The 12,340-nt window shown below is 43.8% G+C and overlaps 1 protein-coding gene across 1 annotated transcript in view; it reads right to left on the bottom strand.

Moving 5' to 3' along the window:
* The window catches only part of LOC115195990 (double-stranded RNA-specific editase 1-like), a 63,017-nt gene that overhangs the window by 21,261 nt on the left and 29,416 nt on the right, over nt 1-12,340 (bottom strand). Inside the window, exon 3 of the mRNA XM_029756410.1 lies at nt 10,341-10,390. The gene's annotated coding sequence lies outside the window, so the exon portion shown is untranslated. The remainder of the gene's footprint in view (nt 1-10,340; nt 10,391-12,340) is intronic.

Raw genomic sequence — 12,340 nt, 5'->3', positions numbered from 1 at the left:
CTGGAATCGAACCAGGGACTGTAGTGACTAGAGATGCAGTGCCTTTGACCGCTGCACCACTCGGGAGCTGTCTGTACCTCACTACGTTTTATTTGCCTTCCTATAACAGGTTGAGAGAGACAATCCAAACATAAGATGTATCAAACTAGAAGACCAAACCTCCAACCAAATCATCATAGTTCCTACTGTACGTGTACCTCATTGGTTATAAAATTAATCACAAATAACTACCAGATCGAGAGAGAACTGAGCAGTAGGCTAGTTCATTGCTTTTCCTTTTATTTTCTTCACCAGCAATAGTGTACAAACTGAGGGAACTAATTGAAGATGTAACAATGACATGTTAATAAAATCCCACATTTGTTGACCTTATAATGCAATCGGGTAAATCAACCTTATTGGTTGACCTTTTTCAGTTTGTCAGTTACACATGTTGTGGCTATTAAACTGAAAGTTCCAAGGGGGAAAAACATCATTTTGCAGTAGTCGATGGAAATGTGACAATTAGGGCGAAATCCCATGAAAATCTAAAATTAAGAAAGTATACCTATCTAAACCTTGAAATGGGCTGAAAATGAACTGCAATAAATCAAAAATCATTACAGTATATAGCAATCTGTCTGATATACAGTACCAGTCAACATTTTGGACACACCTACTCATTCAAGGGTTTTTCTTTATTTTTACTATTTTCTACATTGTAGAATAATAGTGAAGACATCAAAACTATGAAATAACACATATGGAATCATGTAGTAGCCCAAAAAGTGTTAAACAAATCAAAATATATGTTATATTTTAGATTCTTCAAAGTAGCCACCCTATGCCTTGATGACAACTTTGTACACTCTTGGCATTCTCTCAACCAGCTTCATGAGGTAGTCACCTGGAATACATTTTAGATTTCTTTCCCCCAACCTTCTTAGTAAGGGTGAGTCCTGTCCATTTTATTGTAAATGGTAGACCTAGCTAATATAGATCAGTGCTCCCATTGCTGCACAGCTAATAAAATCTCCCCTGTTCATCAAGGACATTAAGTGGCTGCAGTCCCTTTACCATTTTCCCCATAGGAACCAAATGGCGCAGGGGACAACAGGGATGCTGTATATATTCTACACGCTAATCAGTGTCACTTAACGGGCTAGGGTTGGGGCGTCAGCCCCCCCTGTCGGTCTTCTCCAATGGGAGAGAAGTCTCCAGATCTATGCTGATGACAGCCTGGTATTCATACGCAGTATTCAGTCGCCTCTCTCTCTTAACTCACGCACGCACGCAGGAACAAACACACAAACACACATTATGCCATCACCTCTCACCTTCACTCTAAGGGCTAGGCAGAGCAGAGGGGTCTGTCACTGTCATGCTCAAGGGTAAACAAGGGTAAACAAGGGTTAACCTTATAGGCTTATATCTCTCAGCCTCTGGTCTGCAGGTCTGATGACGACAAAGGCAGAACACACAATCATAATCACAAGGTGATATTATTTGATCTTTCTGGGAATACCAGGTCAGACTGGAAGCCAATATTCCTGTTCAATTCTTCTAGCCGCCCCGAGTCCTGAAACCTTGATGCAACCCACCGAAGCAGCCCCTCGTCCTTCCTATCCAGCTGGCTGACTGCCAGTTGGATCAAATCCATTTAACGCCATCACAGGTTGCCCTGTGGTCCCTGGCCTCAGTGCTGAAAATTGCTACTGTGTAAATGCCCTGCATGTGACGGTCCAACTGTGACACATGTAGCCAGCTACCTTCCTAGACTCAGGCAGGTGATTTTGTACTCTCTCCCACACCGTACATTGAGGAGGCACACCATTTTTTTTCAGGTGCTCAGCAGGTAGGTATACGACAGATGAGAGATGCCAGGTTCCTAGCTCTGCCACTCTCTTCCCATCCCCAGCCATTCTCTCCGCACCACTACCCCCATAGCTCACAACAGATGACTATCGCTGTCTTCCCCCGCTGCCGCTGCCATCAAGGCCGGGCTAGGTGCTCCTCTATCTCTGGGAGAGAAGGGAGGGAATGGAGAGAAGGGAAGGGTAAGATGTTGAATTTCACACCTCACGGCTCCTGGATTAACCAGGTCTGGAGGTAATGTTGACAGACAGGCCGACTACCCAGGAGAGGGGTGAGGTGGGGGATGGGGAGGGAGAGGGAGAGGTGGCCCCTGTTTGAGAGGGTCAGCTGCATGTAACATTATAGTTAGTGGTGTAGTGGAGGTTATACGCAGGTATACGGTGTATACCCATTTATTTTTCAGTGGGCATTGCATATGCTCAATTCTTAAGCCCCATGATGCGTATTATGGTAGTGTAGTGGAGGTATATGCCGTATCAATTAATAAGGCCGATAGATCAGATCAGAATGTTTAGCTTAAAATGTTGATAAACTTATTTCTTCACATTTTCAGCGCAGCAATGTGCACATGGCAGTAGGCTAAGCACAAATGTTCTAAAATACAATTTGCAGAAAACACATGTTCTAAAATGCAAGTGGTTCCATAGACAGAAATATCCATTCAAAATGTAGAAAGAGGGGAGATCTAAAGATGCAACAACTATCATGGGTTGCTAATATGACTAGGATAATGCCTTCTAGACAGTGAAAGAAAGTTTAAAGAAAACCAATAGAACAGGAGAATGCAAATGAGGAAGTCTTTATAAAATAATTGCTTCCGCATTTCTATGGTGGGATTCACGCTATAGGCTACTTTGACGCAAGGTGAGATGTCTTTATAAAATAATATGAAGTAAAACGTCCAGGTTTCAAACAATTAAGGAACAGGCAAAATAGCGACGCTAATGATAGGCCTAACCGTCTTCTGGTAGATGAAAATGCTTTCCCAAAAACCTTCTCAATTAAATGTTAACTACAAAGTAGCCTATGCCTACCTTGCAGAATGATATCATGATTATTTGCATTAATCCAGTGGCCATTTGTTTTGCAAACTCGATCTCATGTGCAACAGTGTGTCCGCTAACCAAACAGTGCAAGGTGCCTGCACACTTCAATTAAAGGGTAACTACACAAAAAATATCTAAATTTCATAGATTTTTCCCAGACCTCAAAGGTGGTTTCCTGATGTGGTTTAAGCATCGTTGTGGACTTTGAACATCCGATTATGTTGTTTTTCTGTAAAACAATTGTGAAACCTGTGTATTTCGGACTCAGTTGACAGCCTCATTTATCTGTTTCAATAGCAGACCTACTAGTAGCCTACTTGCACAGTACAGCTTGGGTTGGCCTGACTGTTAGAGACCGATACGGGATTTATCAATTTAGGTCATTTAGTGCATGTCACCGTTTCCTTCGCTGGGTGGGACAATCTATTTTCTGTGTGCAAAATTGGATTATACCCACTTCTTCAGGTACCACTGATTATAGTGGCGGTGGTACCAAAGCCAAAGCTACAACACAACCTGGGTTCATTAAATCATATGCCTAGAACAACCTAGAACGGAACGCAGCCATCCTAGGGTTCACTGGAGACCGGGAATATCTGGATACAGCAGAGCCACGTAATCAAGTATCACTATCAACCCCACCTATCAGAGAAGAGGATACTGTTATGTCTGTCTGTCTGTCTGTCTGTCTGTCTGTCTGTCTGTCTGTCTGTCTGTCTGACAGACAGACAGACAGACAGACAGACAGACAGACAGACAGACAGACAGACAGACAGACAGACAGACAGACAGACAGACAGACAGACAGACAGAGATTCATGACGTATGGCTCAGGCAGACTAGACAGACGCATCCTTTAGCATCACAGGGCGGCTAGGTACGTCTCACAGAGCAGCCGTGTGCGCCGTCCACCCGCTTACCTTGTCCGGAATTCACTTTCCTCCCCAGTAGATTAAACTCACACTTCACCTCACAGCGCACCAGTTAGCATAAAGCTACAGTGGAAATGATGGTACGTATACCTTCCCAGTGTGCAGGGTGTAAACAGTGGAAAAATCTTAAGTCATATTTTTGAACTATTTACCTTGTTTTTACAATGGGTGACAGCTAAATGTATGTATTTTATACATGGGACAGAATGAGACAAGAGTAATTGCTGCGTTGCCTTTTGAGAGTCTCAAGAAGACAGGGCATCTGCATTCAGATATTATGTGAGGGTTGTGCCGAGTCAGCTTCAGAGTTATTTAGCCACTGAAACATTAGCAGCCATTGACAATCATGTCTAAACCCAACGAAGCGAGAATATTACAAAAATGACTTCAGCATGCAGCACAGCACATTACAGATAATGCTCTGAGAGACAACAACATCTTCAGTCCCAAATATACTTACTAAACGTTCCACTAAAATAGATTTGATTTACTCATTCAGTCACGGGAGGCTGCTTTATGCCAGAATATTAAACGTGTCTAATAATTAAAAGGTCCTGCTGAACTTCCCTTTAATTAATTCATATGATTAATCTGCCAAGGTGGCAGCTCATTGTTTACCTCTTGACAGACTATTATAGCAACAAAGCAATAACCTCCGACTGGCGTCCTTCCTCCAAATGCATCAACAGATAGATTATCATGTAGCTCTGAGGAGTCAGACCAAGCACCAATAACAGTACAATGATGCACTGAATTTATTCTCAATCGTTCAACGTCTCTTTTCTCTCTGGCCTGGTCCTAGCCCTCGGTCCTAGCCCTCGTCGGAAGACTGGGTAAAACTAGATTCCTCGAGTTTCTTATAAAGTTAGACATTGTCTATAGCGCTCGCCAGCTTGTAGCCCTGAGCAAGGCAGTTAACCCACTGTCCCCCGGGCTCCGAAGACGTGGGCGTCGATTATGGCAGCCCCTCCTCACCTCTCTGATTCAGAGGGGTTAGGTTAAATGCAGAAGACACATTTCAGTTGAAGGCATTCAGTTGTACAGCTGACTAGGTCTCCCCCTTTCCCTTTCCTAAAAAACGGGAACGAGTTACCTCTGGTTCGTTCAGCCATTCCTATGGGGAAAATGAATGGAGAAAGAATGGGGTTTTGGCATAAACGCCAAAAATAAGGTCTGAGATTAACACAGCCTTAGGAGATCTAATACGTTTTGTTCTATGAGATAATATCTGTCAGTTAACATGACCTTTACGAATTATGAAGCCTTTACGTTCTTTACGTGCTTTTTAAAAATAACATAAATGCTTAAAAAAAATCACAAAAGGTAACATTAGCTGGTGAAGATTATCTCATAGAACAAAACATATAAGATATCCTCAGCCTGTGTTTACCATAGACCTTATTTTTAGCATTTATCCCCCCCCAAAAAAAAAAAAACATTCATTTCCCCATAGGCTTTGACCAACGAGGCATGGGGAAGAGACGCTATTACTATTTCTCTCTATACCTTCCAGACTCTATATAGGGTGAACAACTGAAGAAACAAGTGCACAAGAGTTCATCCACTTCAGGAATATGATTTGATTTGTGTATTTTTATCAAATCAACATAGCAGATCTTTTTTTTTACTTAACCATCACACTCATAATCTCCTTTCAGATCCCCCTTTCTGTAGTAAAGCTTTGGATCTCAAAGACTGTGTATGATGGGGACACGTTACAGTACACAAAGAGACAAAACTGCCTATCACCATGCTGTATCCACACTCCAGAGAATAAAGCCCAGGAGTGGAAGGAGGGTTTATACTTCCCGCATGGACACCTCTCTGAATTCAAACTCCCATCTGCTCGTCTTGCAATAGACTACCGGCTCCCCGTCGTTGCAGAAAGTTAATGTCTGCCTATTGCCATCACCCAAAGCAAAGGGGCGTGGAACTGAGCCTGTATCCTGTCATAGAAAATGACAGAGTACATAACGCGTACTGTACATAGTGTGTGAAGTCTGAGTGGCACTGACAGTACGGTTCAGAGTTAAATGTACGACAACTATAGTGGTGTTTAAAGGAGAAAAACTAGATCCACAGAGAAAATGACAACAGATGTGTGGCCTGAGGCAGGGCCGGTCCTGGCCGTTCTGCCACCCTAGCATGACTGCAGCCCTTACTAGAATAGTCCAAGTAAGCAAAATGATATGTGACATAAACACAGTTCTTGATCCTTCTAACACAAATACGACAATACAAAATAGATGTTTCTGTTTCTGTGGAAAATAAAGTAATACTATTCTACTACAAATACAGGTTTGCCTCAAAAACTTTTAACATGCATTTGAGGCACTCAACCACAACACTGTACATTTCTATGCCTGAAGTCTCCACCATATTGTTATCACAAACTCAATGACATATTTCCAGTATCTGAAAACTGCCTGCATCATTCTCAGAGACAACATACGCAGTAATAACGCTCACAACTCTGTAAATACCAAATACACAAGCACACAAGAGCAATCCTTGCATTATTCAATCAACCAATACGTCAATGTTACGTACAGTGAGATAAAAAAATCACAGACCTACAGATACACACACAAGCCCACACGAGCACTCCCCTCCACACACACACAATGCCTAACACTCCGAGCTATCCTGGAGAGGAGTACCTTTGCGCTCGGAGCGTTTCTTGCGCCTCCTCTTGAACCTCCTCCGGATCAAGCAGTAATAGGCCCCCACGGTCCCCATGGCCTGGGAGCTATCCAGAAACAGAGCCATGCCAAACAGGACTCTTCTGTTTCCCCTAAGCAGTCCTTTTGCCCCTTAGGCTGCCCTGTTGCCCCTAGGCTCTCTTTAGCCTGGAGAGTCTAGGAGGCACTGCACTTCCCCTCCCTCTCTCACTCTGCTAAGTACTGTACAGGCGCCAGGCGCAGACCCTCCCTCCTTCCCCTCACACTCAACTTTGGGAAGAGGAGGAAGGGCAAGGAATAAGTGGAGGAGGGGCAGTCAGGCTATGACAGAGGAGGAGGAGGGTGATGTCTGGCATGTTGATCCAGCATGGTAAACAGCTGTCAAATGAATATAGCAAAATATGCCTCTCTTTCTTGCTCTCTCTCTCTCTCTCCTGTCTGTCGTTCACACCCTCAGATGTTATGAGCTTTGCCAGCCGGTACTTTTATATGAATGCTGTAAAACGAACGAACGTCACTCCAGCGGTAGCCAATACTCGCCCTCTCCTTACGGACCCTCGTGATCTGAGTCACAGTCACACACACACACACACACACACACACACACACACACACACGCACTTTTCTGTCTCCATCCAATGACGATCACCTTCAGACGGCCAACAAAGGCCATCTAAGAAACAGAAACATATCGATTCGTACTGATTCAAAGGATCTATATTGTCCCATTGCTGTCATGGTGTCACAGTTACCCCAGTGTCAACATTCAGGTATTGCCTAATCCCTGTCCCCCATCCAGACCTCTCTAATCCTGGGGGTAATTATTGTCCTGACATGCACCAGTGGCTCCCTGGCTGGGTGTCTGTAGAAGCGCCACACCACTTAGCGTCCATGTCTACTGTCATTCAGGCATCAGCTAAATCTGGCCGGGGTTCTTATGAAACTCCTCACCCTCATAAAGAGAGGGAGATTAGATGGAAGTGTATATTAATTACACATACAGTAAGAAAATACATACAAAAAGACGATATAACTTACTAGTGGACCTCTGTCTCCCTCCAGTGAACAGTGAACAGCGATCCAGTTATTTTGGAACCAAAACCTGACATGGTATCGCAGAGTTTCTAAACCCAGAGGCACAACATCGCGAGACTTCCGGGAACGCTTGCGAAACAGACCAAACAGACCAGGCCGGAGTTTTGGTTTTGAGAAGTCAATGAGAGAAGTGAAGAATTCTACCCTTAGTTGTTACTTTTCTCGAAATCTAAAGGCACAACCTCGATTAGAGCCAACGTCTTCCATAGTTGAACATGTTACTACTCCAACCTCGTGAAAGTGACAAACTAACACCTTTTCATTTCCGACAAAAACAAATTCATATCGAAGGAGTGCCTTTTATTTGACGGCCTGCACATGTACGGTTAGACGCGATGACGTCCATCTGCTCGATGGTAATGCTGTAACAACGCCCGGATGAGAAACAGGTTCTCAGGCCTACAGTGCCACCCTGTGGGATGTCTTGGAGTGGTGGATCACCACAAATGAACCAAGCCCATTTGAACAACATCATAACAGGCCCATTTCCCGACCGCGTCCTGAAAAAGTTGCACGCCGTTTCGAACCAGAAAGGGGCTTGTTTACATCGAAGGGAATATGAACACATACAACTTCAGATGCAGCTCATGTAAGTTAATATACTTGTACCTGTATACGGGTTGAAAATGGCAGATTTGGGCATTAATAAGTGCCTGAATTGGAACACATTGGTTGTACAGTGACATACTGTCAATGACGTCAGACCTCAGGCTCTGCGATTCACAGCATTGTATGGGTTTTGACTGACAGACATTCTGAACTTGTGCACCCCATGAAGAATTTGCCCCCCCCCCCCTTCTTTTCCGCTAATTGGGCAACTTTTGCTAATGTTTTGCTGTCTGAGTGAGGGAAATGCTGTATACTAAGAGAACTCGACGTATTCTAAAAGATGAGACGTTGAGGATTATAATAAATACCGCTTTGACGTCATACAAGCAAAACCCAAACACCTGTCCAAATGTGCACATCACATTTCCAAATCATAAAACTCATGTCAAATACAGTGTCAACGTTCATGATCCGTATGTTTGATGTACAGTTACAAGATGACATGGCATCATACCCTGGGTTGTTCTGAACAGAATGAGCCTGTGTCTGTCTATTGTGAAGAACACGCACCTGAATGCACTCATGACTCCTTGCTATGCCCAACCAAAATGGCAATTTGTTTCTCCGAATTGCCTTGTGAAAGCCTATCACTGTAAGATTATATTTTATAACTTAACTAGTCATGTTGGCAATAGAACAAGCTTTCCAATGATGCCCACCTGACCCAGATTGCGATTTGTAATGGGCCGTTTTTCGATTGCGTAAACAACAAAAGTAATTGTGTGATGGGGGGGTGTCTTCCAAACAAAACAGCTACAAGTGTGCTTGCTCTAGTTCCTCAACGGCACAGCTAGGAGACCTCAAAAAAAGCACCGGGAGACTATTCTTTGAGTCATAAAAGTGCATTGAAATGACATAGGAACTGTGCACACTTTGGTGAGGTAGGTGGCCACCTCTCACTAAAACCCTTTGTCTTCTCACTCAAACCCTTGTAGTTTTTTGGGGTTTTATGTAGCACCTACCCCACATTTTCCAGGAATATTCTTATCATGTTACTGAATGTATCCAGAGTATTTTCAGATGTTGTTATCAACAAATGCGGCAAAAAGTACAGCAAATGTAAAACGCACATCAAATCAACAGTGTAATGTTTGGACTGAGTCTCGTGTGTCCCCTCAACTTTGGTCTAATACATTTCCCATAATCGCCAAACTGTTCCCTTTCTATTGCGTGCATGCTTATGCATATGATTTTCACATTTCTTCCGTAAGAAACATTTCAATGTGTCCCTATCCGTATAGGCCAATTTCACACAAGTCTAAAGGGTTAACAAACATGTAATAAGACAGTTATCCTCTACAACATTGCAGATGTCAACGGATGATCGATTACCTAGCAAGCCTGCAAGCCTGCAAGGCAAGGTAAAATATCACAAATAGAGATAGATAAAGCCAGAAGAAGAATATACTTGTTGAGCATAGCTAATCAGTCTTGTGCGTTGACACAGCAATCATTCACTCACTGCTAAGTTTCAGTGTATAGCTATTCTGCTACAGGGCTTTTTGATGCTAGCATGCGCAGCGCACGTATCACTTAACATGACATTCACTTGTAAACAAAACATATAAGTCGATATAAGTTGGCTATACAATGCCAAAGTCGGGACACAAATGCTTTTTTTATTATCCATTTTGTATTTATATTTTTAAAGCCTGCTATTTTGTTAATCCATAGAGAAAATGACAACAGATGTGTGTGGCCTGAGCAGGGCCGGTCCTGGGCGATCTGCCACCCTAGCATGACTAAAAAAACTGCAGCCCCTACTAGAATAGTCCAAGTGAGCAAAATTACGTTGAAAAGACGTCTAAAATATGTATTTTTCCAGACGTTGAAGTTAGGTTCAATTTAGGTTCTGAATGAAAGGTGAAAAGACGTCTTTTTCCGGGCGTTGAAATCAGGTTCATTTTCGGTTCTAAAAGAAGTTGAAAAGACGTCATTTATAGACTTCTATGTTTGAGCCAAATCAAGGCTGCGCCTCCATGTGTTGATGGAGGTGCATCCTGGTCAGTTTAGCTCAGAAAATGCTGACACGGGCAGCCGCCTAATCCTGCCTAACGAGCGGGCCGGCCCTGGGCCTGAAAATGAAATGAAAAGTCAATCGATTTAGAAAATGGGTCACCCACCTGATTTATACCTGCTGAGGGCTCTGGGTGTGATTGGTGGATCCAGTGATCTGAAAAAAAGATATAAAAACAGGAAGTAAACTACCTGTACAGTTCAAACTGCCAAACCTTTGCAGTCCTCTGGCTGTGGTAAGAGCGGACAATCATGTAGTAGCATCAAACACCCACTAGATGGAACTCTTGAACTACTCACATTTTAGCAAGCAAGCGCTTTCTATGACATTTTGGTATATCACATTGAAATGCAGTGGTGTGGTGTCTGGAAGCCACACAGGGCATTCATTAATCCTGCTCCTTGGTCAGCGGCAGTATGATGCCGAATCACACCATTAATGCAGAGTTGGGGCTAGATCCCAACCTCTGGCAACACAGCACGGAATAGCCCCACACGACAGTAGGATAATTCAGCGGCTGCTCGATCCTGTTGAGAATACACGGTAACAGACAGAGCGCACACGAAGGGGTGTGATGGTGATCAGAAGTGGACGCACTAGGAGGGTGAGTGTGTGGGACTCCGCTCACTGCTCGGTTTGTCAGTGTGCCACGGGGTCGGGTCTGACCTGACAGCGGAGCTGCCTCTATAACCCCAACCTGAAACTACAGGCCAGAAATGAACTAAGGACCGGACAGAATTACACTCTCCCCTTATCTAATATCAACACTGTTACAGCCTACTCTGGCAGCCCACAGAACTCAAAGTCAAACAGCTGTAGGTGCAGGGAGCCAGGGCCGGCCATATTCATCAGGAAACGAGAACAATTGAACATAGCATTGGTATCGTTACGGTAACGGGGTACCCTCGCTCGTGTTCTGTGCAGAAGTCGAACGCAGTGTGTGCTCTTGTTAAGCAGCGAATCAAGCAAAAATAAGCGTGTGTGCATCTTATTCACAACATCTGAATTGAATCCAAGGGCACAGACGCTGCCTGCTGGACATCACAGAGATGCACTTCCTTTGACACATCACAACTTCCTCTACAGACAGCTGTAGCCATTCACGGCTCCAGAATAATGCTAACGAGGTCCTCCATTCCTTTATAGATCTTACTGCATGCTCCATTCCAAAACGTCAGCTTAACTTACAGCACAATAGTTTGTGCCATGGTTCAGATGTTTAAGCAGGACGCACTCTCGTGTTCTCTTGGCCTTTTCAACATCAACCTGTATTAATTGCTTTACCTAAACAGCTCTGAATCTCTTGTTTGCCTCGATTTTCATCATAGATCATTCCAGGTGTCAAAAACAGTTAGAAAGCCATGGAAGCATTCTGGGATGCATCGCACAGATTGTAATCTGCAGATAAGTGGTGATGAAGAAAAGGCACTCTATAGCAAACTGCCTGCTCGTTCCCCTCCTTCACTATCCTATCTGCATGCAGGTCTCGTCAATACTTTGACAGCTTAATCAGTTACTGGTGTCAGTTGCATCATTTCTCTCCCCCTGCACATCACACAGGGACTAGGGACAGGGAGAGGGGAGTAATCAGCCCATTCAACATCCAACCCGCTCCGAGGCTCTGGGGGGGGCTGCGTCCCAAACGTCACCCATCCTACTCCCTACCTAGTGCACTAGTTTTGGCGTAACACAGGTTTCTTGACCCCCCCCGCAAGGTTAAAGTCCCCCTCCCAATAAAACTTACATCGACGATAGTCTTTCTGTGGTACCAGGGCATGTAGCCTATAGCCTTTCTTTAGGCATTTTACATTTTAGTCATTTAGCAGACGCTATTATCCAGAGCAACTCACAGCATTTTTGTACTTTAGCTAATGGATATATATTTATTGGTAGGCCTATTTGGTCATTATTTTCTCATGTTAAGCCAAACATTGCACGAAGCTGTACATGGTGTCGCAAAGCTGCCATGATTTAATGAAATGAAAGACAGCATACTAATCAGCAACCGATATTTATTGGTTTGTTTAAAGCCCTTAAGAACTGTTCTCCACTAAAGATGATCTGTTTGCATCTGCCAATGTCCAATGTCCTGCCTGTCCAGTATCC

This window comes from Salmo trutta, chromosome 6, assembly GCF_901001165.1.
Source record: "Salmo trutta chromosome 6, fSalTru1.1, whole genome shotgun sequence".
Classification (NCBI taxonomy): Eukaryota; Metazoa; Chordata; class Actinopteri; order Salmoniformes; family Salmonidae; genus Salmo; species Salmo trutta.
Note: the sequence above shows the minus strand (reverse complement) of the source record. Positions and strands in the feature narration are given on the sequence as shown.